Source organism: Schistocerca nitens, chromosome 9 (assembly GCF_023898315.1).
Source record: "Schistocerca nitens isolate TAMUIC-IGC-003100 chromosome 9, iqSchNite1.1, whole genome shotgun sequence".
Classification (NCBI taxonomy): domain Eukaryota; kingdom Metazoa; phylum Arthropoda; class Insecta; order Orthoptera; family Acrididae; genus Schistocerca; species Schistocerca nitens.
In genome coordinates this window covers 453110007-453133820 of record NC_064622.1, presented here as the reverse complement: position 1 = coordinate 453133820, position 23814 = coordinate 453110007, and the positions used below count along the sequence as shown (strand labels likewise).

At 52.4% G+C, this 23814-nt stretch overlaps 77 non-coding genes across 77 annotated transcripts; 47 read left to right on the top strand and 30 right to left on the bottom strand.

Moving 5' to 3' along the window:
- Positions 1-107: 107 nt before the first annotated feature.
- Trnad-guc (transfer RNA aspartic acid (anticodon GUC)) lies at positions 108-179 on the top strand. The gene has a single exon. It is a non-coding gene; the product is annotated as a tRNA-Asp (tRNA).
- A 234-nt stretch (positions 180-413) lies between these two features.
- On the bottom strand, positions 414-485 carry Trnam-cau (transfer RNA methionine (anticodon CAU)). Its single transcript has one exon. It is a non-coding gene; the product is annotated as a tRNA-Met (tRNA).
- A 287-nt stretch (positions 486-772) lies between these two features.
- Positions 773-845, bottom strand: Trnar-acg (transfer RNA arginine (anticodon ACG)). Its single transcript has one exon. It is a non-coding gene; the product is annotated as a tRNA-Arg (tRNA).
- A 378-nt stretch (positions 846-1223) lies between these two features.
- Positions 1224-1315, top strand: Trnai-uau (transfer RNA isoleucine (anticodon UAU)). The gene is given in 2 exon segments: positions 1224-1261; positions 1280-1315. It is a non-coding gene; the product is annotated as a tRNA-Ile (tRNA).
- Positions 1316-1422: 107 nt separating this feature from the next.
- On the top strand, positions 1423-1494 carry Trnad-guc (transfer RNA aspartic acid (anticodon GUC)). The gene has a single exon. It is a non-coding gene; the product is annotated as a tRNA-Asp (tRNA).
- A 107-nt stretch (positions 1495-1601) lies between these two features.
- Positions 1602-1673, top strand: Trnad-guc (transfer RNA aspartic acid (anticodon GUC)). The gene has a single exon. It is a non-coding gene; the product is annotated as a tRNA-Asp (tRNA).
- Positions 1674-1907: 234 nt separating this feature from the next.
- Positions 1908-1979, bottom strand: Trnam-cau (transfer RNA methionine (anticodon CAU)). The gene has a single exon. It is a non-coding gene; the product is annotated as a tRNA-Met (tRNA).
- Positions 1980-2266: 287 nt separating this feature from the next.
- Trnar-acg (transfer RNA arginine (anticodon ACG)) lies at positions 2267-2339 on the bottom strand. Its single transcript has one exon. It is a non-coding gene; the product is annotated as a tRNA-Arg (tRNA).
- Positions 2340-2717: 378 nt separating this feature from the next.
- Positions 2718-2809, top strand: Trnai-uau (transfer RNA isoleucine (anticodon UAU)). The gene is given in 2 exon segments: positions 2718-2755; positions 2774-2809. It is a non-coding gene; the product is annotated as a tRNA-Ile (tRNA).
- A 107-nt stretch (positions 2810-2916) lies between these two features.
- Positions 2917-2988, top strand: Trnad-guc (transfer RNA aspartic acid (anticodon GUC)). Its single transcript has one exon. It is a non-coding gene; the product is annotated as a tRNA-Asp (tRNA).
- Positions 2989-3095: 107 nt separating this feature from the next.
- Trnad-guc (transfer RNA aspartic acid (anticodon GUC)) lies at positions 3096-3167 on the top strand. Its single transcript has one exon. It is a non-coding gene; the product is annotated as a tRNA-Asp (tRNA).
- A 234-nt stretch (positions 3168-3401) lies between these two features.
- Positions 3402-3473, bottom strand: Trnam-cau (transfer RNA methionine (anticodon CAU)). The gene has a single exon. It is a non-coding gene; the product is annotated as a tRNA-Met (tRNA).
- A 287-nt stretch (positions 3474-3760) lies between these two features.
- Trnar-acg (transfer RNA arginine (anticodon ACG)) lies at positions 3761-3833 on the bottom strand. Its single transcript has one exon. It is a non-coding gene; the product is annotated as a tRNA-Arg (tRNA).
- A 378-nt stretch (positions 3834-4211) lies between these two features.
- On the top strand, positions 4212-4303 carry Trnai-uau (transfer RNA isoleucine (anticodon UAU)). The gene is given in 2 exon segments: positions 4212-4249; positions 4268-4303. It is a non-coding gene; the product is annotated as a tRNA-Ile (tRNA).
- Positions 4304-4410: 107 nt separating this feature from the next.
- On the top strand, positions 4411-4482 carry Trnad-guc (transfer RNA aspartic acid (anticodon GUC)). Its single transcript has one exon. It is a non-coding gene; the product is annotated as a tRNA-Asp (tRNA).
- A 107-nt stretch (positions 4483-4589) lies between these two features.
- On the top strand, positions 4590-4661 carry Trnad-guc (transfer RNA aspartic acid (anticodon GUC)). Its single transcript has one exon. It is a non-coding gene; the product is annotated as a tRNA-Asp (tRNA).
- A 234-nt stretch (positions 4662-4895) lies between these two features.
- Trnam-cau (transfer RNA methionine (anticodon CAU)) lies at positions 4896-4967 on the bottom strand. Its single transcript has one exon. It is a non-coding gene; the product is annotated as a tRNA-Met (tRNA).
- Positions 4968-5254: 287 nt separating this feature from the next.
- Positions 5255-5327, bottom strand: Trnap-agg (transfer RNA proline (anticodon AGG)). The gene has a single exon. It is a non-coding gene; the product is annotated as a tRNA-Pro (tRNA).
- A 378-nt stretch (positions 5328-5705) lies between these two features.
- Trnai-uau (transfer RNA isoleucine (anticodon UAU)) lies at positions 5706-5797 on the top strand. The gene is given in 2 exon segments: positions 5706-5743; positions 5762-5797. It is a non-coding gene; the product is annotated as a tRNA-Ile (tRNA).
- Positions 5798-5904: 107 nt separating this feature from the next.
- Trnad-guc (transfer RNA aspartic acid (anticodon GUC)) lies at positions 5905-5976 on the top strand. Its single transcript has one exon. It is a non-coding gene; the product is annotated as a tRNA-Asp (tRNA).
- A 107-nt stretch (positions 5977-6083) lies between these two features.
- Positions 6084-6155, top strand: Trnad-guc (transfer RNA aspartic acid (anticodon GUC)). The gene has a single exon. It is a non-coding gene; the product is annotated as a tRNA-Asp (tRNA).
- Positions 6156-6389: 234 nt separating this feature from the next.
- Positions 6390-6461, bottom strand: Trnam-cau (transfer RNA methionine (anticodon CAU)). The gene has a single exon. It is a non-coding gene; the product is annotated as a tRNA-Met (tRNA).
- Positions 6462-6748: 287 nt separating this feature from the next.
- Positions 6749-6821, bottom strand: Trnar-acg (transfer RNA arginine (anticodon ACG)). The gene has a single exon. It is a non-coding gene; the product is annotated as a tRNA-Arg (tRNA).
- A 378-nt stretch (positions 6822-7199) lies between these two features.
- Trnai-uau (transfer RNA isoleucine (anticodon UAU)) lies at positions 7200-7291 on the top strand. Its single transcript is given in 2 exon segments — positions 7200-7237; positions 7256-7291. It is a non-coding gene; the product is annotated as a tRNA-Ile (tRNA).
- A 107-nt stretch (positions 7292-7398) lies between these two features.
- Trnad-guc (transfer RNA aspartic acid (anticodon GUC)) lies at positions 7399-7470 on the top strand. Its single transcript has one exon. It is a non-coding gene; the product is annotated as a tRNA-Asp (tRNA).
- A 107-nt stretch (positions 7471-7577) lies between these two features.
- On the top strand, positions 7578-7649 carry Trnad-guc (transfer RNA aspartic acid (anticodon GUC)). The gene has a single exon. It is a non-coding gene; the product is annotated as a tRNA-Asp (tRNA).
- Positions 7650-8241: 592 nt separating this feature from the next.
- Positions 8242-8314, bottom strand: Trnar-acg (transfer RNA arginine (anticodon ACG)). The gene has a single exon. It is a non-coding gene; the product is annotated as a tRNA-Arg (tRNA).
- A 378-nt stretch (positions 8315-8692) lies between these two features.
- On the top strand, positions 8693-8784 carry Trnai-uau (transfer RNA isoleucine (anticodon UAU)). The gene is given in 2 exon segments: positions 8693-8730; positions 8749-8784. It is a non-coding gene; the product is annotated as a tRNA-Ile (tRNA).
- Positions 8785-8891: 107 nt separating this feature from the next.
- On the top strand, positions 8892-8963 carry Trnad-guc (transfer RNA aspartic acid (anticodon GUC)). The gene has a single exon. It is a non-coding gene; the product is annotated as a tRNA-Asp (tRNA).
- Positions 8964-9070: 107 nt separating this feature from the next.
- Trnad-guc (transfer RNA aspartic acid (anticodon GUC)) lies at positions 9071-9142 on the top strand. The gene has a single exon. It is a non-coding gene; the product is annotated as a tRNA-Asp (tRNA).
- Positions 9143-9376: 234 nt separating this feature from the next.
- On the bottom strand, positions 9377-9448 carry Trnam-cau (transfer RNA methionine (anticodon CAU)). Its single transcript has one exon. It is a non-coding gene; the product is annotated as a tRNA-Met (tRNA).
- A 287-nt stretch (positions 9449-9735) lies between these two features.
- Positions 9736-9808, bottom strand: Trnar-acg (transfer RNA arginine (anticodon ACG)). The gene has a single exon. It is a non-coding gene; the product is annotated as a tRNA-Arg (tRNA).
- A 378-nt stretch (positions 9809-10186) lies between these two features.
- On the top strand, positions 10187-10278 carry Trnai-uau (transfer RNA isoleucine (anticodon UAU)). Its single transcript is given in 2 exon segments — positions 10187-10224; positions 10243-10278. It is a non-coding gene; the product is annotated as a tRNA-Ile (tRNA).
- Positions 10279-10385: 107 nt separating this feature from the next.
- On the top strand, positions 10386-10457 carry Trnad-guc (transfer RNA aspartic acid (anticodon GUC)). Its single transcript has one exon. It is a non-coding gene; the product is annotated as a tRNA-Asp (tRNA).
- A 107-nt stretch (positions 10458-10564) lies between these two features.
- Positions 10565-10636, top strand: Trnad-guc (transfer RNA aspartic acid (anticodon GUC)). Its single transcript has one exon. It is a non-coding gene; the product is annotated as a tRNA-Asp (tRNA).
- Positions 10637-10870: 234 nt separating this feature from the next.
- Positions 10871-10942, bottom strand: Trnam-cau (transfer RNA methionine (anticodon CAU)). Its single transcript has one exon. It is a non-coding gene; the product is annotated as a tRNA-Met (tRNA).
- Positions 10943-11229: 287 nt separating this feature from the next.
- Positions 11230-11302, bottom strand: Trnar-acg (transfer RNA arginine (anticodon ACG)). Its single transcript has one exon. It is a non-coding gene; the product is annotated as a tRNA-Arg (tRNA).
- Positions 11303-11680: 378 nt separating this feature from the next.
- Trnai-uau (transfer RNA isoleucine (anticodon UAU)) lies at positions 11681-11772 on the top strand. The gene is given in 2 exon segments: positions 11681-11718; positions 11737-11772. It is a non-coding gene; the product is annotated as a tRNA-Ile (tRNA).
- Positions 11773-11879: 107 nt separating this feature from the next.
- On the top strand, positions 11880-11951 carry Trnad-guc (transfer RNA aspartic acid (anticodon GUC)). The gene has a single exon. It is a non-coding gene; the product is annotated as a tRNA-Asp (tRNA).
- Positions 11952-12058: 107 nt separating this feature from the next.
- Positions 12059-12130, top strand: Trnad-guc (transfer RNA aspartic acid (anticodon GUC)). Its single transcript has one exon. It is a non-coding gene; the product is annotated as a tRNA-Asp (tRNA).
- A 234-nt stretch (positions 12131-12364) lies between these two features.
- Positions 12365-12436, bottom strand: Trnam-cau (transfer RNA methionine (anticodon CAU)). Its single transcript has one exon. It is a non-coding gene; the product is annotated as a tRNA-Met (tRNA).
- A 287-nt stretch (positions 12437-12723) lies between these two features.
- Trnar-acg (transfer RNA arginine (anticodon ACG)) lies at positions 12724-12796 on the bottom strand. The gene has a single exon. It is a non-coding gene; the product is annotated as a tRNA-Arg (tRNA).
- A 378-nt stretch (positions 12797-13174) lies between these two features.
- Trnai-uau (transfer RNA isoleucine (anticodon UAU)) lies at positions 13175-13266 on the top strand. Its single transcript is given in 2 exon segments — positions 13175-13212; positions 13231-13266. It is a non-coding gene; the product is annotated as a tRNA-Ile (tRNA).
- A 107-nt stretch (positions 13267-13373) lies between these two features.
- Trnad-guc (transfer RNA aspartic acid (anticodon GUC)) lies at positions 13374-13445 on the top strand. The gene has a single exon. It is a non-coding gene; the product is annotated as a tRNA-Asp (tRNA).
- A 107-nt stretch (positions 13446-13552) lies between these two features.
- Trnad-guc (transfer RNA aspartic acid (anticodon GUC)) lies at positions 13553-13624 on the top strand. The gene has a single exon. It is a non-coding gene; the product is annotated as a tRNA-Asp (tRNA).
- A 234-nt stretch (positions 13625-13858) lies between these two features.
- Trnam-cau (transfer RNA methionine (anticodon CAU)) lies at positions 13859-13930 on the bottom strand. Its single transcript has one exon. It is a non-coding gene; the product is annotated as a tRNA-Met (tRNA).
- A 287-nt stretch (positions 13931-14217) lies between these two features.
- Trnar-acg (transfer RNA arginine (anticodon ACG)) lies at positions 14218-14290 on the bottom strand. The gene has a single exon. It is a non-coding gene; the product is annotated as a tRNA-Arg (tRNA).
- Positions 14291-14668: 378 nt separating this feature from the next.
- Positions 14669-14760, top strand: Trnai-uau (transfer RNA isoleucine (anticodon UAU)). Its single transcript is given in 2 exon segments — positions 14669-14706; positions 14725-14760. It is a non-coding gene; the product is annotated as a tRNA-Ile (tRNA).
- Positions 14761-14867: 107 nt separating this feature from the next.
- Positions 14868-14939, top strand: Trnad-guc (transfer RNA aspartic acid (anticodon GUC)). Its single transcript has one exon. It is a non-coding gene; the product is annotated as a tRNA-Asp (tRNA).
- A 107-nt stretch (positions 14940-15046) lies between these two features.
- Trnad-guc (transfer RNA aspartic acid (anticodon GUC)) lies at positions 15047-15118 on the top strand. Its single transcript has one exon. It is a non-coding gene; the product is annotated as a tRNA-Asp (tRNA).
- A 593-nt stretch (positions 15119-15711) lies between these two features.
- On the bottom strand, positions 15712-15784 carry Trnar-acg (transfer RNA arginine (anticodon ACG)). Its single transcript has one exon. It is a non-coding gene; the product is annotated as a tRNA-Arg (tRNA).
- Positions 15785-16162: 378 nt separating this feature from the next.
- Positions 16163-16254, top strand: Trnai-uau (transfer RNA isoleucine (anticodon UAU)). The gene is given in 2 exon segments: positions 16163-16200; positions 16219-16254. It is a non-coding gene; the product is annotated as a tRNA-Ile (tRNA).
- Positions 16255-16361: 107 nt separating this feature from the next.
- Trnad-guc (transfer RNA aspartic acid (anticodon GUC)) lies at positions 16362-16433 on the top strand. The gene has a single exon. It is a non-coding gene; the product is annotated as a tRNA-Asp (tRNA).
- Positions 16434-16540: 107 nt separating this feature from the next.
- On the top strand, positions 16541-16612 carry Trnad-guc (transfer RNA aspartic acid (anticodon GUC)). Its single transcript has one exon. It is a non-coding gene; the product is annotated as a tRNA-Asp (tRNA).
- A 234-nt stretch (positions 16613-16846) lies between these two features.
- Positions 16847-16918, bottom strand: Trnam-cau (transfer RNA methionine (anticodon CAU)). Its single transcript has one exon. It is a non-coding gene; the product is annotated as a tRNA-Met (tRNA).
- Positions 16919-17205: 287 nt separating this feature from the next.
- Positions 17206-17278, bottom strand: Trnar-acg (transfer RNA arginine (anticodon ACG)). The gene has a single exon. It is a non-coding gene; the product is annotated as a tRNA-Arg (tRNA).
- Positions 17279-17656: 378 nt separating this feature from the next.
- Positions 17657-17748, top strand: Trnai-uau (transfer RNA isoleucine (anticodon UAU)). The gene is given in 2 exon segments: positions 17657-17694; positions 17713-17748. It is a non-coding gene; the product is annotated as a tRNA-Ile (tRNA).
- Positions 17749-17855: 107 nt separating this feature from the next.
- Trnad-guc (transfer RNA aspartic acid (anticodon GUC)) lies at positions 17856-17927 on the top strand. The gene has a single exon. It is a non-coding gene; the product is annotated as a tRNA-Asp (tRNA).
- A 107-nt stretch (positions 17928-18034) lies between these two features.
- Trnad-guc (transfer RNA aspartic acid (anticodon GUC)) lies at positions 18035-18106 on the top strand. The gene has a single exon. It is a non-coding gene; the product is annotated as a tRNA-Asp (tRNA).
- A 234-nt stretch (positions 18107-18340) lies between these two features.
- Trnam-cau (transfer RNA methionine (anticodon CAU)) lies at positions 18341-18412 on the bottom strand. The gene has a single exon. It is a non-coding gene; the product is annotated as a tRNA-Met (tRNA).
- Positions 18413-18699: 287 nt separating this feature from the next.
- On the bottom strand, positions 18700-18772 carry Trnar-acg (transfer RNA arginine (anticodon ACG)). The gene has a single exon. It is a non-coding gene; the product is annotated as a tRNA-Arg (tRNA).
- A 378-nt stretch (positions 18773-19150) lies between these two features.
- Positions 19151-19242, top strand: Trnai-uau (transfer RNA isoleucine (anticodon UAU)). The gene is given in 2 exon segments: positions 19151-19188; positions 19207-19242. It is a non-coding gene; the product is annotated as a tRNA-Ile (tRNA).
- A 107-nt stretch (positions 19243-19349) lies between these two features.
- Trnad-guc (transfer RNA aspartic acid (anticodon GUC)) lies at positions 19350-19421 on the top strand. The gene has a single exon. It is a non-coding gene; the product is annotated as a tRNA-Asp (tRNA).
- Positions 19422-19528: 107 nt separating this feature from the next.
- Trnad-guc (transfer RNA aspartic acid (anticodon GUC)) lies at positions 19529-19600 on the top strand. The gene has a single exon. It is a non-coding gene; the product is annotated as a tRNA-Asp (tRNA).
- A 234-nt stretch (positions 19601-19834) lies between these two features.
- On the bottom strand, positions 19835-19906 carry Trnam-cau (transfer RNA methionine (anticodon CAU)). The gene has a single exon. It is a non-coding gene; the product is annotated as a tRNA-Met (tRNA).
- Positions 19907-20193: 287 nt separating this feature from the next.
- Positions 20194-20266, bottom strand: Trnar-acg (transfer RNA arginine (anticodon ACG)). The gene has a single exon. It is a non-coding gene; the product is annotated as a tRNA-Arg (tRNA).
- A 378-nt stretch (positions 20267-20644) lies between these two features.
- Trnai-uau (transfer RNA isoleucine (anticodon UAU)) lies at positions 20645-20736 on the top strand. Its single transcript is given in 2 exon segments — positions 20645-20682; positions 20701-20736. It is a non-coding gene; the product is annotated as a tRNA-Ile (tRNA).
- Positions 20737-20843: 107 nt separating this feature from the next.
- Positions 20844-20915, top strand: Trnad-guc (transfer RNA aspartic acid (anticodon GUC)). Its single transcript has one exon. It is a non-coding gene; the product is annotated as a tRNA-Asp (tRNA).
- A 107-nt stretch (positions 20916-21022) lies between these two features.
- On the top strand, positions 21023-21094 carry Trnad-guc (transfer RNA aspartic acid (anticodon GUC)). The gene has a single exon. It is a non-coding gene; the product is annotated as a tRNA-Asp (tRNA).
- Positions 21095-21328: 234 nt separating this feature from the next.
- On the bottom strand, positions 21329-21400 carry Trnam-cau (transfer RNA methionine (anticodon CAU)). Its single transcript has one exon. It is a non-coding gene; the product is annotated as a tRNA-Met (tRNA).
- Positions 21401-21687: 287 nt separating this feature from the next.
- On the bottom strand, positions 21688-21760 carry Trnar-acg (transfer RNA arginine (anticodon ACG)). The gene has a single exon. It is a non-coding gene; the product is annotated as a tRNA-Arg (tRNA).
- A 378-nt stretch (positions 21761-22138) lies between these two features.
- Positions 22139-22230, top strand: Trnai-uau (transfer RNA isoleucine (anticodon UAU)). The gene is given in 2 exon segments: positions 22139-22176; positions 22195-22230. It is a non-coding gene; the product is annotated as a tRNA-Ile (tRNA).
- A 107-nt stretch (positions 22231-22337) lies between these two features.
- On the top strand, positions 22338-22409 carry Trnad-guc (transfer RNA aspartic acid (anticodon GUC)). The gene has a single exon. It is a non-coding gene; the product is annotated as a tRNA-Asp (tRNA).
- Positions 22410-22516: 107 nt separating this feature from the next.
- Trnad-guc (transfer RNA aspartic acid (anticodon GUC)) lies at positions 22517-22588 on the top strand. The gene has a single exon. It is a non-coding gene; the product is annotated as a tRNA-Asp (tRNA).
- A 234-nt stretch (positions 22589-22822) lies between these two features.
- Trnam-cau (transfer RNA methionine (anticodon CAU)) lies at positions 22823-22894 on the bottom strand. The gene has a single exon. It is a non-coding gene; the product is annotated as a tRNA-Met (tRNA).
- A 287-nt stretch (positions 22895-23181) lies between these two features.
- Positions 23182-23254, bottom strand: Trnar-acg (transfer RNA arginine (anticodon ACG)). The gene has a single exon. It is a non-coding gene; the product is annotated as a tRNA-Arg (tRNA).
- Positions 23255-23632: 378 nt separating this feature from the next.
- Positions 23633-23724, top strand: Trnai-uau (transfer RNA isoleucine (anticodon UAU)). Its single transcript is given in 2 exon segments — positions 23633-23670; positions 23689-23724. It is a non-coding gene; the product is annotated as a tRNA-Ile (tRNA).
- The last annotated feature ends 90 nt before the right edge of the window (positions 23725-23814 follow it).

Here is a 23814-nt window from a genome sequence, read left to right as displayed (position 1 = left end):
GCACACTAGATTTTTAATTATTGCACTATCAGTCGCCGAACTTAGTGTAGACCGTTTACAGCTACTTGCAACAAGTGTCTCCCACACAGACAGCTGCCTGCATCCCGTCCTCGGTAGTATAGTGGTTAGTATCCCCGCCTGTCACGCGGGAGACCGGGGTTCGATTCCCCGCCGGGGAGACGCGATTTTTATCTCACAAACCTGCTCGAGTGTTGCGCGTGTGGGGCGGAAGAGCATTAACTTTGCCATTAACTTGCTGCAAAATCTTAAAAAATGATGCATCATAGGAAGTAGTTCTCGCATTCTTCACACTTCAGAATTACGGGGTTTGCTTTTGAGGCTGAATCAATGCCCCCAGCCGACTCTCTAGGCGTAATAATCGTGCTCGACACAATCAGGAAAAGAAATAATTTTAGCAGAGCGTGGTTTCGATCCACGGACCTCTGGGTTATGGGCCCAGCACGCTTCCACTGCGCCACTCTGCTGTGTGGGTGTATACTGGCTCTTCGTCACATCACTTGGGACACTTGGGCAGTGTTGTCTGCGTCGCTTTCACACGCCTACATTTGATTGCGTAACATCTCCTACAGCTCTCAGCTTGACTTGTCTCGACTTTGCTCGACTGACGCTACGCTGACGCTTGCACGCAGCGATATTTACCACGATCGCCTCGACATGCAGCTGCGAGATGCACAGGAGTAACAAAGCACTGCACGATGCGGCGACATACGAAATCCACTGCCCAGCTACGCGTTGGCAACTAACAAAATGCCGACCCTGCCAGGATTCGAACCTGGAATCTTCTGATCCGTAGTCAGACGCGTTATCCGTTGCGCCACAGGGCCAGTGGCAGCATTTCTCGCTACGAGACAAGTGCAATTCGCTAAGAAACGTGTTCTCCAGGGCTCATCAAGCTCCCAAGGAAGGCACCACTCGTCCAGCTGCGTGGTCGCGGTGCGCCTGCAGAGCTTGGAGCTTGCCACACATCTGCGCTCGCTGTTCGACAGGTAGCACGAGGCAAGGCGCGCGTTTTTCTGCATTTTTTCGATGACGAGAGGCGGTTGATGTGCATGTAAGCGTAGCATATCAAACACGAACAGCACGAAGCATTCGTACTTAGGTGCCAAAGTCGCAGTATGGCCGCAGGTGGCGATCATATGTTTTTGTAGCCACCACTGGTTTGCAGCAAAGCGAATATGGCTAACTGAGAGCGTTTCGCTGTAGCCCCAGTGGCGCAATTGGTTAGCGCACGGTACTTATAAGGCAGTAGCCGTGAGCAATGCCGGGGTTGTGAGTTCGAGCCTCACCTGGGGCATACTTTTATTTCGTAGCAGCTGTCTCTGACAGCATCGGGAGGCTACATTTCAGATGTATCAGCTATGTCAGCAAGATTAATGTGCATTATAGGCGCTAGTTGCGTCTTCCTCGGTAGTATAGTGGTTAGTATCCCCGCCTGTCACGCGGGAGACCGGGGTTCGATTCCCCGCCGGGGAGGCACACTAGATTTTTAATTATTGCACTATCAGTCGCCGAACTTAGTGTAGACCGTTTACAGCTACTTGCAACAAGTGTCTCCCACACAGACAGCTGCCTGCATCCCGTCCTCGGTAGTATAGTGGTTAGTATCCCCGCCTGTCACGCGGGAGACCGGGGTTCGATTCCCCGCCGGGGAGACGCGATTTTTATCTCACAAACCTGCTCGAGTGTTGCGCGTGTGGGGCGGAAGAGCATTAACTTTGCCATTAACTTGCTGCAAAATCTTAAAAAATGATGCATCATAGGAAGTAGTTCTCGCATTCTTCACACTTCAGAATTACGGGGTTTGCTTTTGAGGCTGAATCAATGCCCCCAGCCGACTCTCTAGGCGTAATAATCGTGCTCGACACAATCAGGAAAAGAAATAATTTTAGCAGAGCGTGGTTTCGATCCACGGACCTCTGGGTTATGGGCCCAGCACGCTTCCACTGCGCCACTCTGCTGTGTGGGTGTATACTGGCTCTTCGTCACATCACTTGGGACACTTGGGCAGTGTTGTCTGCGTCGCTTTCACACGCCTACATTTGATTGCGTAACATCTCCTACAGCTCTCAGCTTGACTTGTCTCGACTTTGCTCGACTGACGCTACGCTGACGCTTGCACGCAGCGATATTTACCACGATCGCCTCGACATGCAGCTGCGAGATGCACAGGAGTAACAAAGCACTGCACGATGCGGCGACATACGAAATCCACTGCCCAGCTACGCGTTGGCAACTAACAAAATGCCGACCCTGCCAGGATTCGAACCTGGAATCTTCTGATCCGTAGTCAGACGCGTTATCCGTTGCGCCACAGGGCCAGTGGCAGCATTTCTCGCTACGAGACAAGTGCAATTCGCTAAGAAACGTGTTCTCCAGGGCTCATCAAGCTCCCAAGGAAGGCACCACTCGTCCAGCTGCGTGGTCGCGGTGCGCCTGCAGAGCTTGGAGCTTGCCACACATCTGCGCTCGCTGTTCGACAGGTAGCACGAGGCAAGGCGCGCGTTTTTCTGCATTTTTTCGATGACGAGAGGCGGTTGATGTGCATGTAAGCGTAGCATATCAAACACGAACAGCACGAAGCATTCGTACTTAGGTGCCAAAGTCGCAGTATGGCCGCAGGTGGCGATCATATGTTTTTGTAGCCACCACTGGTTTGCAGCAAAGCGAATATGGCTAACTGAGAGCGTTTCGCTGTAGCCCCAGTGGCGCAATTGGTTAGCGCACGGTACTTATAAGGCAGTAGCCGTGAGCAATGCCGGGGTTGTGAGTTCGAGCCTCACCTGGGGCATACTTTTATTTCGTAGCAGCTGTCTCTGACAGCATCGGGAGGCTACATTTCAGATGTATCAGCTATGTCAGCAAGATTAATGTGCATTATAGGCGCTAGTTGCGTCTTCCTCGGTAGTATAGTGGCTAGTATCCCCGCCTGTCACGCGGGAGACCGGGGTTCGATTCCCCGCCGGGGAGGCACACTAGATTTTTAATTATTGCACTATCAGTCGCCGAACTTAGTGTAGACCGTTTACAGCTACTTGCAACAAGTGTCTCCCACACAGACAGCTGCCTGCATCCCGTCCTCGGTAGTATAGTGGTTAGTATCCCCGCCTGTCACGCGGGAGACCGGGGTTCGATTCCCCGCCGGGGAGACGCGATTTTTATCTCACAAACCTGCTCGAGTGTTGCGCGTGTGGGGCGGAAGAGCATTAACTTTGCCATTAACTTGCTGCAAAATCTTAAAAAATGATGCATCATAGGAAGTAGTTCTCGCATTCTTCACACTTCAGAATTACGGGGTTTGCTTTTGAGGCTGAATCAATGCCCCCAGCCGACTCTCTAGGCGTAATAATCGTGCTCGACACAATCAGGAAAAGAAATAATTTTAGCAGAGCGTGGTTTCGATCCACGGACCTCTGGGTTATGGGCCCAGCACGCTTCCACTGCGCCACTCTGCTGTGTGGGTGTATACTGGCTCTTCGTCACATCACTTGGGACACTTGGGCAGTGTTGTCTGCGTCGCTTTCACACGCCTACATTTGATTGCGTAACATCTCCTACAGCTCTCAGCTTGACTTGTCTCGACTTTGCTCGACTGACGCTACGCTGACGCTTGCACGCAGCGATATTTACCACGATCGCCTCGACATGCAGCTGCGAGATGCACAGGAGTAACAAAGCACTGCACGATGCGGCGACATACGAAATCCACTGCCCAGCTACGCGTTGGCAACTAACAAAATGCCGACCCTGCCAGGATTCGAACCTGGAATCTTCTGATCCGTAGTCAGACGCGTTATCCGTTGCGCCACAGGGCCAGTGGCAGCATTTCTCGCTACGAGACAAGTGCAATTCGCTAAGAAACGTGTTCTCCAGGGCTCATCAAGCTCCCAAGGAAGGCACCACTCGTCCAGCTGCGTGGTCGCGGTGCGCCTGCAGAGCTTGGAGCTTGCCACACATCTGCGCTCGCTGTTCGACAGGTAGCACGAGGCAAGGCGCGCGTTTTTCTGCATTTTTTCGATGACGAGAGGCGGTTGATGTGCATGTAAGCGTAGCATATCAAACACGAACAGCACGAAGCATTCGTACTTAGGTGCCAAAGTCGCAGTATGGCCGCAGGTGGCGATCATATGTTTTTGTAGCCACCACTGGTTTGCAGCAAAGCGAATATGGCTAACTGAGAGCGTTTCGCTGTAGCCCCAGTGGCGCAATTGGTTAGCGCACGGTACTTATAAGGCAGTAGCCGTGAGCAATGCCGGGGTTGTGAGTTCGAGCCTCACCTGGGGCATACTTTTATTTCGTAGCAGCTGTCTCTGACAGCATCGGGAGGCTACATTTCAGATGTATCAGCTATGTCAGCAAGATTAATGTGCATTATAGGCGCTAGTTGCGTCTTCCTCGGTAGTATAGTGGCTAGTATCCCCGCCTGTCACGCGGGAGACCGGGGTTCGATTCCCCGCCGGGGAGGCACACTAGATTTTTAATTATTGCACTATCAGTCGCCGAACTTAGTGTAGACCGTTTACAGCTACTTGCAACAAGTGTCTCCCACACAGACAGCTGCCTGCATCCCGTCCTCGGTAGTATAGTGGTTAGTATCCCCGCCTGTCACGCGGGAGACCGGGGTTCGATTCCCCGCCGGGGAGACGCGATTTTTATCTCACAAACCTGCTCGAGTGTTGCGCGTGTGGGGCGGAAGAGCATTAACTTTGCCATTAACTTGCTGCAAAATCTTAAAAAATGATGCATCATAGGAAGTAGTTCTCGCATTCTTCACACTTCAGAATTACGGGGTTTGCTTTTGAGGCTGAATCAATGCCCCCAGCCGACTCTCTAGGCGTAATAATCGTGCTCGACACAATCAGGAAAAGAAATAATTTTAGCAGAGCGTGGTTTCGATCCACGGACCTCTGGGTTATGGGCCCAGCACGCTTCCACTGCGCCACTCTGCTGTGTGGGTGTATACTGGCTCTTCGTCACATCACTTGGGACACTTGGGCAGTGTTGTCTGCGTCGCTTTCACACGCCTACATTTGATTGCGTAACATCTCCTACAGCTCTCAGCTTGACTTGTCTCGACTTTGCTCGACTGACGCTACGCTGACGCTTGCACGCAGCGATATTTACCACGATCGCCTCGACATGCAGCTGCGAGATGCACAGGAGTAACAAAGCACTGCACGATGCGGCGACATACGAAATCCACTGCCCAGCTACGCGTTGGCAACTAACAAAATGCCGACCCTGCCAGGATTCGAACCTGGAATCTTCTGATCCCTAGTCAGACGCGTTATCCGTTGCGCCACAGGGCCAGTGGCAGCATTTCTCGCTACGAGACAAGTGCAATTCGCTAAGAAACGTGTTCTCCAGGGCTCATCAAGCTCCCAAGGAAGGCACCACTCGTCCAGCTGCGTGGTCGCGGTGCGCCTGCAGAGCTTGGAGCTTGCCACACATCTGCGCTCGCTGTTCGACAGGTAGCACGAGGCAAGGCGCGCGTTTTTCTGCATTTTTTCGATGACGAGAGGCGGTTGATGTGCATGTAAGCGTAGCATATCAAACACGAACAGCACGAAGCATTCGTACTTAGGTGCCAAAGTCGCAGTATGGCCGCAGGTGGCGATCATATGTTTTTGTAGCCACCACTGGTTTGCAGCAAAGCGAATATGGCTAACTGAGAGCGTTTCGCTGTAGCCCCAGTGGCGCAATTGGTTAGCGCACGGTACTTATAAGGCAGTAGCCGTGAGCAATGCCGGGGTTGTGAGTTCGAGCCTCACCTGGGGCATACTTTTATTTCGTAGCAGCTGTCTCTGACAGCATCGGGAGGCTACATTTCAGATGTATCAGCTATGTCAGCAAGATTAATGTGCATTATAGGCGCTAGTTGCGTCTTCCTCGGTAGTATAGTGGTTAGTATCCCCGCCTGTCACGCGGGAGACCGGGGTTCGATTCCCCGCCGGGGAGGCACAGTAGATTTTTAATTATTGCACTATCAGTCGCCGAACTTAGTGTAGACCGTTTACAGCTACTTGCAACAACTGTCTCCCACACAGACAGCTGCCTGCATCGCGTCCTCGGTAGTATAGTGGTTAGTATCCCCGCCTGTCACGCGGGAGACCGGGGTTCGATTCCCCGCCGGGGAGACGCGATTTTTATCTCACAAACCTGCTCGAGTGTTGCGCGTGTGGGGCGGAAGAGCATTAACTTTGCCATTAACTTGCTGCAAAATCTTAAAAAATGATGCATCATAGGAAGTAGTTCTCGCATTCTTCACACTTCAGAATTACGGGGTTTGCTTTTGAGGCTGAATCAATGCCCCCAGCCGACTCTCTAGGCGTAATAATCGTGCTCGACACAATCAGGAAAAGAAATAATTTTAGCAGAGCGTGGTTTCGATCCACGGACCTCTGGGTTATGGGCCCAGCACGCTTCCACTGCGCCACTCTGCTGTGTGGGTGTATACTGGCTCTTCGTCACATCACTTGGGACACTTGGGCAGTGTTGTCTGCGTCGCTTTCACACGCCTACATTTGATTGCGTAACATCTCCTACAGCTCTCAGCTTGACTTGTCTCGACTTTGCTCGACTGACGCTACGCTGACGCTTGCACGCAGCGATATTTACCACGATCGCCTCGACATGCAGCTGCGAGATGCACAGGAGTAACAAAGCACTGCACGATGCGGCGACATACGAAATCCACTGCCCAGCTACGCGTTGGCAACTAACAAAATGCCGACCCTGCCAGGATTCGAACCTGGAATCTTCTGATCCGTAGTCAGACGCGTTATCCGTTGCGCCACAGGGCCAGTGGCAGCATTTCTCGCTACGAGACAAGTGCAATTCGCTAAGAAACGTGTTCTCCAGGGCTCATCAAGCTCCCAAGGAAGGCACCACTCGTCCAGCTGCGTGGTCGCGGTGCGCCTGCAGAGCTTGGAGCTTGCCACACATCTGCGCTCGCTGTTCGACAGGTAGCACGAGGCAAGGCGCGCGTTTTTCTGCATTTTTTCGATGACGAGAGGCGGTTGATGTGCATGTAAGCGTAGCATATCAAACACGAACAGCACGAAGCATTCGTACTTAGGTGCCAAAGTCGCAGTATGGCCGCAGGTGGCGATCATATGTTTTTGTAGCCACCACTGGTTTGCAGCAAAGCGAATATGGCTAACTGAGAGCGTTTCGCTGTAGCCCCAGTGGCGCAATTGGTTAGCGCACGGTACTTATAAGGCAGTAGCCGTGAGCAATGCCGGGGTTGTGAGTTCGAGCCTCACCTGGGGCATACTTTTATTTCGTAGCAGCTGTCTCTGACAGCATCGGGAGGCTACATTTCAGATGTATCAGCTATGTCAGCAAGATTAATGTGCATTATAGGCGCTAGTTGCGTCTTCCTCGGTAGTATAGTGGTTAGTATCCCCGCCTGTCACGCGGGAGACCGGGGTTCGATTCCCCGCCGGGGAGGCACAGTAGATTTTTAATTATTGCACTATCAGTCGCCGAACTTAGTGTAGACCGTTTACAGCTACTTGCAACAAGTGTCTCCCACACAGACAGCTGCCTGCATCCCGTCCTCGGTAGTATAGTGGTTAGTATCCCCGCCTGTCACGCGGGAGACCGGGGTTCGATTCCCCGCCGGGGAGACGCGATTTTTATCTCACAAACCTGCTCGAGTGTTGCGCGTGTGGGGCGGAAGAGCATTAACTTTGCCATTAACTTGCTGCAAAATCTTAAAAAATGATGCATCATAGGAAGTAGTTCTCGCATTCTTCACACTTCAGAATTACGGGGTTTGCTTTTGAGGCTGAATCAATGCCCCCAGCCGACTCTCTAGGCGTAATAATCGTGCTCGACACAATCAGGAAAAGAAATAATTTTAGCAGAGCGTGGTTTCGATCCACGGACCTCTGGGTTATGGGCCCAGCACGCTTCCACTGCGCCACTCAGCGTGTGGGTGTATACTGGCTCTTCGTCACATCACTTGGGACACTTGGGCAGTGTTGTCTGCGTCGCTTTCACACGCCTACATTTGATTGCGTAACATCTCCTACAGCTCTCAGCTTGACTTGTCTCGACTTTGCTCGACTGACGCTACGCTGACGCTTGCACGCAGCGATATTTACCACGATCGCCTCGACATGCAGCTGCGAGATGCACAGGAGTAACAAAGCACTGCACGATGCGGCGACATACGAAATCCACTGCCCAGCTACGCGTTGGCAACTAACAAAATGCCGACCCTGCCAGGATTCGAACCTGGAATCTTCTGATCCGTAGTCAGACGCGTTATCCGTTGCGCCACAGGGCCAGTGGCAGCATTTGTCGCTACGAGACAAGTGCAATTCGCTAAGAAACGTGTTCTCCAGGGCTCATCAAGCTCCCAAGGAAGGCACCACTCGTCCAGCTGCGTGGTCGCGGTGCGCCTGCAGAGCTTGGAGCTTGCCACACATCTGCGCTCGCTGTTCGACAGGTAGCACGAGGCAAGGCGCGCGTTTTTCTGCATTTTTTCGATGACGAGAGGCGGTTGATGTGCATGTAAGCGTAGCATATCAAACACGAACAGCACGAAGCATTCGTACTTAGGTGCCAAAGTCGCAGTATGGCCGCAGGTGGCGATCATATGTTTTTGTAGCCACCACTGGTTTGCAGCAAAGCGAATATGGCTAACTGAGAGCGTTTCGCTGTAGCCCCAGTGGCGCAATTGGTTAGCGCACGGTACTTATAAGGCAGTAGCCGTGAGCAATGCCGGGGTTGTGAGTTCGAGCCTCACCTGGGGCATACTTTTATTTCGTAGCAGCTGTCTCTGACAGCATCGGGAGGCTACATTTCAGATGTATCAGCTATGTCAGCAAGATTAATGTGCATTATAGGCGCTAGTTGCGTCTTCCTCGGTAGTATAGTGGTTAGTATCCCCGCCTGTCACGCGGGAGACCGGGGTTCGATTCCCCGCCGGGGAGGCACAGTAGATTTTTAATTATTGCACTATCAGTCGCCGAACTTAGTGTAGACCGTTTACAGCTACTTGCAACAAGTGTCTCCCACACAGACAGCTGCCTGCATCCCGTCCTCGGTAGTATAGTGGTTAGTATCCCCGCCTGTCACGCGGGAGACCGGGGTTCGATTCCCCGCCGGGGAGACGCGATTTTTATCTCACAAACCTGCTCGAGTGTTGCGCGTGTGGGGCGGAAGAGCATTAACTTTGCCATTAACTTGCTGCAAAATCTTAAAAAATGATGCATCATAGGAAGTAGTTCTCGCATTCTTCACACTTCAGAATTACGGGGTTTGCTTTTGAGGCTGAATCAATGCCCCCAGCCGACTCTCTAGGCGTAATAATCGTGCTCGACACAATCAGGAAAAGAAATAATTTTAGCAGAGCGTGGTTTCGATCCACGGACCTCTGGGTTATGGGCCCAGCACGCTTCCACTGCGCCACTCTGCTGTGTGGGTGTATACTGGCTCTTCGTCACATCACTTGGGACACTTGGGCAGTGTTGTCTGCGTCGCTTTCACACGCCTACATTTGATTGCGTAACATCTCCTACAGCTCTCAGCTTGACTTGTCTCGACTTTGCTCGACTGACGCTACGCTGACGCTTGCACGCAGCGATATTTACCACGATCGCCTCGACATGCAGCTGCGAGATGCACAGGAGTAACAAAGCACTGCACGATGCGGCGACATACGAAATCCACTGCCCAGCTACGCGTTGGCAACTAACAAAATGCCGACCCTGCCAGGATTCGAACCTGGAATCTTCTGATCCGTAGTCAGACGCGTTATCCGTTGCGCCACAGGGCCAGTGGCAGCATTTCTCGCTACGAGACAAGTGCAATTCGCTAAGAAACGTGTTCTCCAGGGCTCATCAAGCTCCCAAGGAAGGCACCACTCGTCCAGCTGCGTGGTCGCGGTGCGCCTGCAGAGCTTGGAGCTTGCCACACATCTGCGCTCGCTGTTCGACAGGTAGCACGAGGCAAGGCGCGCGTTTTTCTGCATTTTTTCGATGACGAGAGGCGGTTGATGTGCATGTAAGCGTAGCATATCAAACACGAACAGCACGAAGCATTCGTACTTAGGTGCCAAAGTCGCAGTATGGCCGCAGGTGGCGATCATATGTTTTTGTAGCCACCACTGGTTTGCAGCAAAGCGAATATGGCTAACTGAGAGCGTTTCGCTGTAGCCCCAGTGGCGCAATTGGTTAGCGCACGGTACTTATAAGGCAGTAGCCGTGAGCAATGCCGGGGTTGTGAGTTCGAGCCTCACCTGGGGCATACTTTTATTTCGTAGCAGCTGTCTCTGACAGCATCGGGAGGCTACATTTCAGATGTATCAGCTATGTCAGCAAGATTAATGTGCATTATAGGCGCTAGTTGCGTCTTCCTCGGTAGTATAGTGGTTAGTATCCCCGCCTGTCACGCGGGAGACCGGGGTTCGATTCCCCGCCGGGGAGGCACAGTAGATTTTTAATTATTGCACTATCAGTCGCCGAACTTAGTGTAGACCGTTTACAGCTACTTGCAACAAGTGTCTCCCACACAGACAGCTGCCTGCATCCCGTCCTCGGTAGTATAGTGGTTAGTATCCCCGCCTGTCACGCGGGAGACCGGGGTTCGATTCCCCGCCGGGGAGACGCGATTTTTATCTCACAAACCTGCTCGAGTGTTGCGCGTGTGGGGCGGAAGAGCATTAACTTTGCCATTAACTTGCTGCAAAATCTTAAAAAATGATGCATCATAGGAAGTAGTTCTCGCATTCTTCACACTTCAGAATTACGGGGTTTGCTTTTGAGGCTGAATCAATGCCCCCAGCCGACTCTCTAGGCGTAATAATCGTGCTCGACACAATCAGGAAAAGAAATAATTTTAGCAGAGCGTGGTTTCGATCCACGGACCTCTGGGTTATGGGCCCAGCACGCTTCCACTGCGCCACTCTGCTGTGTGGGTGTATACTGGCTCTTCGTCACATCACTTGGGACACTTGGGCAGTGTTGTCTGCGTCGCTTTCACACGCCTACATTTGATTGCGTAACATCTCCTACAGCTCTCAGCTTGACTTGTCTCGACTTTGCTCGACTGACGCTACGCTGACGCTTGCACGCAGCGATATTTACCACGATCGCCTCGACATGCAGCTGCGAGATGCACAGGAGTAACAAAGCACTGCACGATGCGGCGACATACGAAATCCACTGCCCAGCTACGCGTTGGCAACTAACAAAATGCCGACCCTGCCAGGATTCGAACCTGGAATCTTCTGATCCGTAGTCAGACGCGTTATCCGTTGCGCCACAGGGCCAGTGGCAGCATTTCTCGCTACGAGACAAGTGCAATTCGCTAAGAAACGTGTTCTCCAGGGCTCATCAAGCTCCCAAGGAAGGCACCACTCGTCCAGCTGCGTGGTCGCGGTGCGCCTGCAGAGCTTGGAGCTTGCCACACATCTGCGCTCGCTGTTCGACAGGTAGCACGAGGCAAGGCGCGCGTTTTTCTGCATTTTTTCGATGACGAGAGGCGGTTGATGTGCATGTAAGCGTAGCATATCAAACACGAACAGCACGAAGCATTCGTACTTAGGTGCCAAAGTCGCAGTATGGCCGCAGGTGGCGATCATATGTTTTTGTAGCCACCACTGGTTTGCAGCAAAGCGAATATGGCTAACTGAGAGCGTTTCGCTGTAGCCCCAGTGGCGCAATTGGTTAGCGCACGGTACTTATAAGGCAGTAGCCGTGAGCAATGCCGGGGTTGTGAGTTCGAGCCTCACCTGGGGCATACTTTTATTTCGTAGCAGCTGTCTCTGACAGCATCGGGAGGCTACATTTCAGATGTATCAGCTATGTCAGCAAAATTAATGTGCATTATAGGCGCTAGTTGCGTCTTCCTCGGTAGTATAGTGGTTAGTATCCCCGCCTGTCACGCGGGAGACCGGGGTTCGATTCCCCGCCGGGGAGGCACACTAGATTTTTAATTATTGCACTATCAGTCGCCGAACTTAGTGTAGACCGTTTACAGCTACTTGTAACAAGTGTCTCCCACACAGACAGCTGCCTGCATCCCGTCCTCGGTAGTATAGTGGTTAGTATCCCCGCCTGTCACGCGGGAGACCGGGGTTCGATTCCCCGCCGGGGAGACGCGATTTTTATCTCACAAACCTGCTCGAGTGTTGCGCGTGTGGGGCGGAAGAGCATTAACTTTGCCATTAACTTGCTGCAAAATCTTAAAAAATGATGCATCATAGGAAGTAGTTCTCGCATTCTTCACACTTCAGAATTACGGGGTTTGCTTTTGAGGCTGAATCAATGCCCCCAGCCGACTCTCTAGGCGTAATAATCGTGCTCGACACAATCAGGAAAAGAAATAATTTTAGCAGAGCGTGGTTTCGATCCACGGACCTCTGGGTTATGGGCCCAGCACGCTTCCACTGCGCCACTCTGCTGTGTGGGTGTATACTGGCTCTTCGTCACATCACTTGGGACACTTGGGCAGTGTTGTCTGCGTCGCTTTCACACGCCTACATTTGATTGCGTAACATCTCCTACAGCTCTCAGCTTGACTTGTCTCGACTTTGCTCGACTGACGCTACGCTGACGCTTGCACGCAGCGATATTTACCACGATCGCCTCGACATGCAGCTGCGAGATGCACAGGAGTAACAAAGCACTGCACGATGCGGCGACATACGAAATCCACTGCCCAGCTACGCGTTGGCAACTAACAAAATGCCGACCCTGCCAGGATTCGAACCTGGAATCTTCTGATCCGTAGTCAGACGCGTTATCCGTTGCGCCACAGGGCCAGTGGCAGCATTTCTCGCTACGAGACAAGTGCAATTCGCTAAGAAACGTGTTCTCCAGGGCTCATCAAGCTCCCAAGGAAGGCACCACTCGTCCAGCTGCGTGGTCGCGGTGCGCCTGCAGAGCTTGGAGCTTGCCACACATCTGCGCTCGCTGTTCGACAGGTAGCACGAGGCAAGGCGCGCGTTTTTCTGCATTTTTTCGATGACGAGAGGCGGTTGATGTGCATGTAAGCGTAGCATATCAAACACGAACAGCACGAAGCATTCGTACTTAGGTGCCAAAGTCGCAGTATGGCCGCAGGTGGCGATCATATGTTTTTGTAGCCACCACTGGTTTGCAGCAAAGCGAATATGGCTAACTGAGAGCGTTTCGCTGTAGCCCCAGTGGCGCAATTGGTTAGCGCACGGTACTTATAAGGCAGTAGCCGTGAGCAATGCCGGGGTTGTGAGTTCGAGCCTCACCTGGGGCATACTTTTATTTCGTAGCAGCTGTCTCTGACAGCATCGGGAGGCTACATTTCAGATGTATCAGCTATGTCAGCAAGATTAATGTGCATTATAGGCGCTAGTTGCGTCTTCCTCGGTAGTATAGTGGTTAGTATCCCCGCCTGTCACGCGGGAGACCGGGGTTCGATTCCCCGCCGGGGAGGCACAGTAGATTTTTAATTATTGCACTATCAGTCGCCGAACTTAGTGTAGACCGTTTACAGCTACTTGCAACAAGTGTCTCCCACACAGACAGCTGCCTGCATCCCGTCCTCGGTAGTATAGTGGTTAGTATCCCCGCCTGTCACGCGGGAGACCGGGGTTCGATTCCCCGCCGGGGAGACGCGATTTTTATCTCACAAACCTGCTCGAGTGTTGCGCGTGTGGGGCGGAAGAGCATTAACTTTGCCATTAACTTGCTGCAAAATCTTAAAAAATGATGCATCATAGGAAGTAGTTCTCGCATTCTTCACACTTCAGAATTACGGGGTTTGCTTTTGAGGCTGAATCAATGCCCCCAGCCGACTCTCTAGGCGTAATAATCGTGCTCGACACAATCAGGAAAAGAAATAATTTTAGCAGAGCGTGGTTTCGATCCACGGACCTCTGGGTTATGGGCCCAGCACGCTTCCACTGCGCCACTCTGCTGTGTGGGTGTATACTGGCTCTTCGTCACATCACTTGGGACACTTGGGCAGTGTTGTCTGCGTCGCTTTCACACGCCTACATTTGATTGCGTAACATCTCCTACAGCTCTCAGCTTGACTTGTCTCGACTTTGCTCGACTGACGCTACGCTGACGCTTGCACGCAGCGATATTTACCACGATCGCCTCGACATGCAGCTGCGAGATGCACAGGAGTAACAAAGCACTGCACGATGCGGCGACATACGAAATCCACTGCCCAGCTACGCGTTGGCAACTAACAAAATGCCGACCCTGCCAGGATTCGAACCTGGAATCTTCTGATCCGTAGTCAGACGCGTTATCCGTTGCGCCACAGGGCCAGTGGCAGCATTTCTCGCTACGAGACAAGTGCAATTCGCTAAGAAACGTGTTCTCCAGGGCTCATCAAGCTCCCAAGGAAGGCACCACTCGTCCAGCTGCGTGGTCGCGGTGCGCCTGCAGAGCTTGGAGCTTGCCACACATCTGCGCTCGCTGTTCGACAGGTAGCACGAGGCAAGGCGCGCGTTTTTCTGCATTTTTTCGATGACGAGAGGCGGTTGATGTGCATGTAAGCGTAGCATATCAAACACGAACAGCACGAAGCATTCGTACTTAGGTGCCAAAGTCGCAGTATGGCCGCAGGTGGCGATCATATGTTTTTGTAGCCACCACTGGTTTGCAGCAAAGCGAATATGGCTAACTGAGAGCGTTTCGCTGTAGCCCCAGTGGCGCAATTGGTTAGCGCACGGTACTTATAAGGCAGTAGCCGTGAGCAATGCCGGGGTTGTGAGTTCGAGCCTCACCTGGGGCATACTTTTATTTCGTAGCAGCTGTCTCTGACAGCATCGGGAGGCTACATTTCAGATGTATCAGCTATGTCAGCAAGATTAATGTGCATTATAGGCGCTAGTTGCGTCTTCCTCGGTAGTATAGTGGTTAGTATCCCCGCCTGTCACGCGGGAGACCGGGGTTCGATTCCCCGCCGGGGAGGCACAGTAGATTTTTAATTATTGCACTATCAGTCGCCGAACTTAGTGTAGACCGTTTACAGCTACTTGCAACAAGTGTCTCCCACACAGACAGCTGCCTGCATCCCGTCCTCGGTAGTATAGTGGTTAGTATCCCCGCCTGTCACGCGGGAGACCGGGGTTCGATTCCCCGCCGGGGAGACGCGATTTTTATCTCACAAACCTGCTCGAGTGTTGCGCGTGTGGGGCGGAAGAGCATTAACTTTGCCATTAACTTGCTGCAAAATCTTAAAAAATGATGCATCATAGGAAGTAGTTCTCGCATTCTTCACACTTCAGAATTACGGGGTTTGCTTTTGAGGCTGAATCAATGCCCCCAGCCGACTCTCTAGGCGTAATAATCGTGCTCGACACAATCAGGAAAAGAAATAATTTTAGCAGAGCGTGGTTTCGATCCACGGACCTCTGGGTTATGGGACCAGCACGCTTCCACTGCGCCACTCTGCTGTGTGGGTGTATACTGGCTCTTCGTCACATCACTTGGGACACTTGGGCAGTGTTGTCTGCGTCGCTTTCACACGCCTACATTTGATTGCGTAACATCTCCTACAGCTCTCAGCTTGACTTGTCTCGACTTTGCTCGACTGACGCTACGCTGACGCTTGCACGCAGCGATATTTACCACGATCGCCTCGACATGCAGCTGCGAGATGCACAGGAGTAACAAAGCACTGCACGATGCGGCGACATACGAAATCCACTGCCCAGCTACGCGTTGGCAACTAACAAAATGCCGACCCTGCCAGGATTCGAACCTGGAATCTTCTGATCCGTAGTCAGACGCGTTATCCGTTGCGCCACAGGGCCAGTGGCAGCATTTCTCGCTACGAGACAAGTGCAATTCGCTAAGAAACGTGTTCTCCAGGGCTCATCAAGCTCCCAAGGAAGGCACCACTCGTCCAGCTGCGTGGTCGCGGTGCGCCTGCAGAGCTTGGAGCTTGCCACACATCTGCGCTCGCTGTTCGACAGGTAGCACGAGGCAAGGCGCGCGTTTTTCTGCATTTTTTCGATGACGAGAGGCGGTTGATGTGCATGTAAGCGTAGCATATCAAACACGAACAGCACGAAGCATTCGTACTTAGGTGCCAAAGTCGCAGTATGGCCGCAGGTGGCGATCATATGTTTTTGTAGCCACCACTGGTTTGCAGCAAAGCGAATATGGCTAACTGAGAGCGTTTCGCTGTAGCCCCAGTGGCGCAATTGGTTAGCGCACGGTACTTATAAGGCAGTAGCCGTGAGCAATGCCGGGGTTGTGAGTTCGAGCCTCACCTGGGGCATACTTTTATTTCGTAGCAGCTGTCTCTGACAGCATCGGGAGGCTACATTTCAGATGTATCAGCTATGTCAGCAAGATTAATGTGCATTATAGGCGCTAGTTGCGTCTTCCTCGGTAGTATAGTGGTTAGTATCCCCGCCTGTCACGCGGGAGACCGGGGTTCGATTCCCCGCCGGGGAGGCACAGTAGATTTTTAATTATTGCACTATCAGTCGCCGAACTTAGTGTAGACCGTTTACAGCTACTTGCAACAAGTGTCTCCCACACAGACAGCTGCCTGCATCCCGTCCTCGGTAGTATAGTGGTTAGTATCCCCGCCTGTCACGCGGGAGACCGGGGTTCGATTCCCCGCCGGGGAGACGCGATTTTTATCTCACAAACCTGCTCGAGTGTTGCGCGTGTGGGGCGGAAGAGCATTAACTTTGCCATTAACTTGCTGCAAAATCTTAAAAAATGATGCATCATAGGAAGTAGTTCTCGCATTCTTCACACTTCAGAATTACGGGGTTTGCTTTTGAGGCTGAATCAATGCCCCCAGCCGACTCTCTAGGCGTAATAATCGTGCTCGACACAATCAGGAAAAGAAATAATTTTAGCAGAGCGTGGTTTCGATCCACGGACCTCTGGGTTATGGGCCCAGCACGCTTCCACTGCGCCACTCTGCTGTGTGGGTGTATACTGGCTCTTCGTCACATCACTTGGGACACTTGGGCAGTGTTGTCTGCGTCGCTTTCACACGCCTACATTTGATTGCGTAACATCTCCTACAGCTCTCAGCTTGACTTGTCTCGACTTTGCTCGACTGACGCTACGCTGACGCTTGCACGCAGCGATATTTACCACGATCGCCTCGACATGCAGCTGCGAGATGCACAGGAGTAACAAAGCACTGCACGATGCGGCGACATACGAAATCCACTGCCCAGCTACGCGTTGGCAACTAACAAAATGCCGACCCTGCCAGGATTCGAACCTGGAATCTTCTGATCCGTAGTCAGACGCGTTATCCGTTGCGCCACAGGGCCAGTGGCAGCATTTCTCGCTACGAGACAAGTGCAATTCGCTAAGAAACGTGTTCTCCAGGGCTCATCAAGCTCCCAAGGAAGGCACCACTCGTCCAGCTGCGTGGTCGCGGTGCGCCTGCAGAGCTTGGAGCTTGCCACACATCTGCGCTCGCTGTTCGACAGGTAGCACGAGGCAAGGCGCGCGTTTTTCTGCATTTTTTCGATGACGAGAGGCGGTTGATGTGCATGTAAGCGTAGCATATCAAACACGAACAGCACGAAGCATTCGTACTTAGGTGCCAAAGTCGCAGTATGGCCGCAGGTGGCGATCATATGTTTTTGTAGCCACCACTGGTTTGCAGCAAAGCGAATATGGCTAACTGAGAGCGTTTCGCTGTAGCCCCAGTGGCGCAATTGGTTAGCGCACGGTACTTATAAGGCAGTAGCCGTGAGCAATGCCGGGGTTGTGAGTTCGAGCCTCACCTGGGGCATACTTTTATTTCGTAGCAGCTGTCTCTGACAGCATCGGGAGGCTACATTTCAGATGTATCAGCTATGTCAGCAAGATTAATGTGCATTATAGGCGCTAGTTGCGTCTTCCTCGGTAGTATAGTGGTTAGTATCCCCGCCTGTCACGCGGGAGACCGGGGTTCGATTCCCCGCCGGGGAGGCACAGTAGATTTTTAATTATTGCACTATCAGTCGCCGAACTTAGTGTAGACCGTTTACAGCTACTTGCAACAAGTGTCTCCCACACAGACAGCTGCCTGCATCCCGTCCTCGGTAGTATAGTGGTTAGTATCCCCGCCTGTCACGCGGGAGACCGGGGTTCGATTCCCCGCCGGGGAGACGCGATTTTTATCTCACAAACCTGCTCGAGTGTTGCGCGTGTGGGGCGGAAGAGCATTAACTTTGCCATTAACTTGCTGCAAAATCTTAAAAAATGATGCATCATAGGAAGTAGTTCTCGCATTCTTCACACTTCAGAATTACGGGGTTTGCTTTTGAGGCTGAATCAATGCCCCCAGCCGACTCTCTAGGCGTAATAATCGTGCTCGACACAATCAGGAAAAGAAATAATTTTAGCAGAGCGTGGTTTCGATCCACGGACCTCTGGGTTATGGGCCCAGCACGCTTCCACTGCGCCACTCTGCTGTGTGGGTGTATACTGGCTCTTCGTCACATCACTTGGGACACTTGGGCAGTGTTGTCTGCGTCGCTTTCACACGCCTACATTTGATTGCGTAACATCTCCTACAGCTCTCAGCTTGACTTGTCTCGACTTTGCTCGACTGACGCTACGCTGACGCTTGCACGCAGCGATATTTACCACGATCGCCTCGACATGCAGCTGCGAGATGCACAGGAGTAACAAAGCACTGCACGATGCGGCGACATACGAAATCCACTGCCCAGCTACGCGTTGGCAACTAACAAAATGCCGACCCTGCCAGGATTCGAACCTGGAATCTTCTGATCCGTAGTCAGACGCGTTATCCGTTGCGCCACAGGGCCAGTGGCAGCATTTCTCGCTACGAGACAAGTGCAATTCGCTAAGAAACGTGTTCTCCAGGGCTCATCAAGCTCCCAAGGAAGGCACCACTCGTCCAGCTGCGTGGTCGCGGTGCGCCTGCAGAGCTTGGAGCTTGCCACACATCTGCGCTCGCTGTTCGACAGGTAGCACGAGGCAAGGCGCGCGTTTTTCTGCATTTTTTCGATGACGAGAGGCGGTTGATGTGCATGTAAGCGTAGCATATCAAACACGAATAGCACGAAGCATTCGTACTTAGGTGCCAAAGTCGCAGTATGGCCGCAGGTGGCGATCATATGTTTTTGTAGCCACCACTGGTTTGCAGCAAAGGGAATATGGCTAACTGAGAGCGTTTCGCTGTAGCCCCAGTGGCGCAATTGGTTAGCGCACGGTACTTATAAGGCAGTAGCCGTGAGCAATGCCGGGGTTGTGAGTTCGAGCCTCACCTGGGGCATACTTTTATTTCGTAGCAGCTGTCTCTGACAGCATCGGGAGGCTACATTTCAGATGTATCAGCTATGTCAGCAAGATTAATGTGCATTATAGGCGCTAGTTGCGTCTTCCTCGGTAGTATAGTGGTTAGTATCCCCGCCTGTCACGCGGGAGACCGGGGTTCGATTCCCCGCCGGGGAGGCACACCAGATTTTTAATTATTGCACTATCAGTCGCCGAACTTAGTGTAGACCGTTTACAGCTACTTGCAACAAGTGTCTCCCACACAGACAGCTGCCTGCATCCCGTCCTCGGTAGTATAGTGGTTAGTATCCCCGCCTGTCACGCGGGAGACCGGGGTTCGATTCCCCGCCGGGGAGACGCGATTTTTATCTCACAAACCTGCTCGAGTGTTGCGCGTGTGGGGCGGAAGAGCATTAACTTTGCCATTAACTTGCTGCAAAATCTTAAAAAATGATGCATCATAGGAAGTAGTTCTCGCATTCTTCACACTTCAGAATTACGGGGTTTGCTTTTGAGGCTGAATCAATGCCCCCAGCCGACTCTCTAGGCGTAATAATCGTGCTCGACACAATCAGGAAAAGAAATAATTTTAGCAGAGCGTGGTTTCGATCCACGGACCTCTGGGTTATGGGCCCAGCACGCTTCCACTGCGCCACTCTGCTGTGTGGGTGTATACTGGCTCTTCGTCACATCACTTGGGACACTTGGGCAGTGTTGTCTGCGTCGCTTTCACACGCCTACATTTGATTGCGTAACATCTCCTACAGCTCTCAGCTTGACTTGTCTCGACTTTGCTCGACTGACGCTACGCTGACGCTTGCACGCAGCGATATTTACCACGATCGCCTCGACATGCAGCTGCGAGATGCACAGGAGTAACAAAGCACTGCACGATGCGGCGACATACGAAATCCACTGCCCAGCTACGCGTTGGCAACTAACAAAATGCCGACCCTGCCAGGATTCGAACCTGGAATCTTCTGATCCGTAGTCAGACGCGTTATCCGTTGCGCCACAGGGCCAGTGGCAGCATTTCTCGCTACGAGACAAGTGCAATTCGCTAAGAAACGTGTTCTCCAGGGCTCATCAAGCTCCCAAGGAAGGCACCACTCGTCCAGCTGCGTGGTCGCGGTGCGCCTGCAGAGCTTGGAGCTTGCCACACATCTGCGCTCGCTGTTCGACAGGTAGCACGAGGCAAGGCGCGCGTTTTTCTGCATTTTTTCGATGACGAGAGGCGGTTGATGTGCATGTAAGCGTAGCATATCAAACACGAATAGCACGAAGCATTCGTACTTAGGTGCCAAAGTCGCAGTATGGCCGCAGGTGGCGATCATATGTTTTTGTAGCCACCACTGGTTTGCAGCAAAGGGAATATGGCTAACTGAGAGCGTTTCGCTGTAGCCCCAGTGGCGCAATTGGTTAGCGCACGGTACTTATAAGGCAGTAGCCGTGAGCAATGCCGGGGTTGTGAGTTCGAGCCTCACCTGGGGCATACTTTTATTTCGTAGCAGCTGTCTCTGACAGCATCGGGAGGCTACATTTCAGATGTATCAGCTATGTCAGCAAGATTAATGTGCATTATAGGCGCTAGTTGCGTCTTCCTCGGTAGTATAGTGGTTAGTATCCCCGCCTGTCACGCGGGAGACCGGGGTTCGATTCCCCGCCGGGGAGGCACACCAGATTTTTAATTATTGCACTATCAGTCGCCGAACTTAGTGTAGACCGTTTACAGCTACTTGCAACAAGTGTCTCCCACACAGACAGCTGCCTGCATCCCGTCCTCGGTAGTATAGTGGTTAGTATCCCCGCCTGTCACGCGGGAGACCGGGGTTCGATTCCCCGCCGGGGAGACGCGATTTTTATCTCACAAACCTGCTCGAGTGTTGCGCGTGTGGGGCGGAAGAGCATTAACTTTGCCATTAACTTGCTGCAAAATCTTAAAAAATGATGCATCATAGGAAGTAGTTCTCGCATTCTTCACACTTCAGAATTACGGGGTTTGCTTTTGAGGCTGAATCAATGCCCCCAGCCGACTCTCTAGGCGTAATAATCGTGCTCGACACAATCAGGAAAAGAAATAATTTTAGCAGAGCGTGGTTTCGATCCACGGACCTCTGGGTTATGGGCCCAGCACGCTTCCACTGCGCCACTCTGCTGTGTGGGTGTATACTGGCTCTTCGTCACATCACTTGGGACACTTGGGCAGTGTTGTCTGCGTCGCTTTCACACGCCTACATTTGATTGCGTAACATCTCCTACAGCTCTCAGCTTGACTTGTCTCGACTTTGCTCGACTGACGCTACGCTGACGCTTGCACGCAGCGATATTTACCACGATCGCCTCGACATGCAGCTGCGAGATGCACAGGAGTAACAAAGCACTGCACGATGCGGCGACATACGAAATCCACTGCCCAGCTACGCGTTGGCAACTAACAAAATGCCGACCCTGCCAGGATTCGAACCTGGAATCTTCTGATCCGTAGTCAGACGCGTTATCCGTTGCGCCACAGGGCCAGTGGCAGCATTTCTCGCTACGAGACAAGTGCAATTCGCTAAGAAACGTGTTCTCCAGGGCTCATCAAGCTCCCAAGGAAGGCACCACTCGTCCAGCTGCGTGGTCGCGGTGCGCCTGCAGAGCTTGGAGCTTGCCACACATCTGCGCTCGCTGTTCGACAGGTAGCACGAGGCAAGGCGCGCGTTTTTCTGCATTTTTTCGATGACGAGAGGCGGTTGATGTGCATGTAAGCGTAGCATATCAAACACGAATAGCACGAAGCATTCGTACTTAGGTGCCAAAGTCGCAGTATGGCCGCAGGTGGCGATCATATGTTTTTGTAGCCACCACTGGTTTGCAGCAAAGCGAATATGGCTAACTGAGAGCGTTTCGCTGTAGCCCCAGTGGCGCAATTGGTTAGCGCACGGTACTTATAAGGCAGTAGCCGTGAGCAATGCCGGGGTTGTGAGTTCGAGCCTCACCTGGGGCATACTTTTATTTCGTAGCAGCTGTCTCTGACAGCATCGGGAGGCTACATTTCAGATGTATCAGCTATGTCAGCAAGATTAATGTGCATTATAGGCGCTAGTTGCGTCTTCCTCGGTAGTATAGTGGTTAGTATCCCCGCCTGTCACGCGGGAGACCGGGGTTCGATTCCTCGCCGGGGAGGCACACTAGATTTTTAATTATTGCACTATCAGTCGCCGAACTTAGTGTAGACCGTTTACAGCTACTTGCAACAAGTGTCTCCCACACAGACAGCTGCCTGCATCCCGTCCTCGGTAGTATAGTGGTTAGTATCCCCGCCTGTCACGCGGGAGACCGGGGTTCGATTCCCCGCCGGGGAGACGCGATTTTTATCTCACAAACCTGCTCGAGTGTTGCGCGTGTGGGGCGGAAGAGCATTAACTTTGCCATTAACTTGCTGCAAAATCTTAAAAAATGATGCATCATAGGAAGTAGTTCTCGCATTCTTCACACTTCAGAATTACGGGGTTTGCTTTTGAGGCTGAATCAATGCCCCCAGCCGACTCTCTAGGCGTAATAATCGTGCTCGACACAATCAGGAAAAGAAATAATTTTAGCAGAGCGTGGTTTCGATCCACGGACCTCTGGGTTATGGGCCCAGCACGCTTCCACTGCGCCACTCTGCTGTGTGGGTGTATACTGGCTCTTCGTCACATCACTTGGGACACTTGGGCAGTGTTGTCTGCGTCGCTTTCACACGCCTACATTTGATTGCGTAACATCTCCTACAGCTCTCAGCTTGACTTGTCTCGACTTTGCTCGACTGACGCTACGCTGACGCTTGCACGCAGCGATATTTACCACGATCGCCTCGACATGCAGCTGCGAGATGCACAGGAGTAACAAAGCACTGCACGATGCGGCGACATACGAAATCCACTGCCCAGCTACGCGTTGGCAACTAACAAAATGCCGACCCTGCCAGGATTCGAACCTGGAATCTTCTGATCCGTAGTCAGACGCGTTATCCGTTGCGCCACAGGGCCAGTGGCAGCATTTCTCGCTACGAGACAAGTGCAATTCGCTAAGAAACGTGTTCTCCAGGGCTCATCAAGCTCCCAAGGAAGGCACCACTCGTCCAGCTGCGTGGTCGCGGTGCGCCTGCAGAGCTTGGAGCTTGCCACACATCTGCGCTCGCTGTTCGACAGGTAGCACGAGGCAAGGCGCGCGTTTTTCTGCATTTTTTCGATGACGAGAGGCGGTTGATGTGCATGTAAGCGTAGCATATCAAACACGAATAGCACGAAGCATTCGTACTTAGGTGCCAAAGTCGCAGTATGGCCGCAGGTGGCGATCATATGTTTTTGTAGCCACCACTGGTTTGCAGCAAAGCGAATATGGCTAACTGAAAGCGTTTCGCTGTAGCCCCAGTGGCGCAATTGGTTAGCGCACGGTACTTATAAGGCAGTAGCCGTGAGCAATGCCGGGGTTGTGAGTTCGAGCCTCACCTGGGGCATACTTTTATTTCGTAGCAGCTGTCTCTGACAGCATCGGGAGGCTACATTTCAGATGTATCAGCTATGTCAGCAAGATTAATGTGCATTAT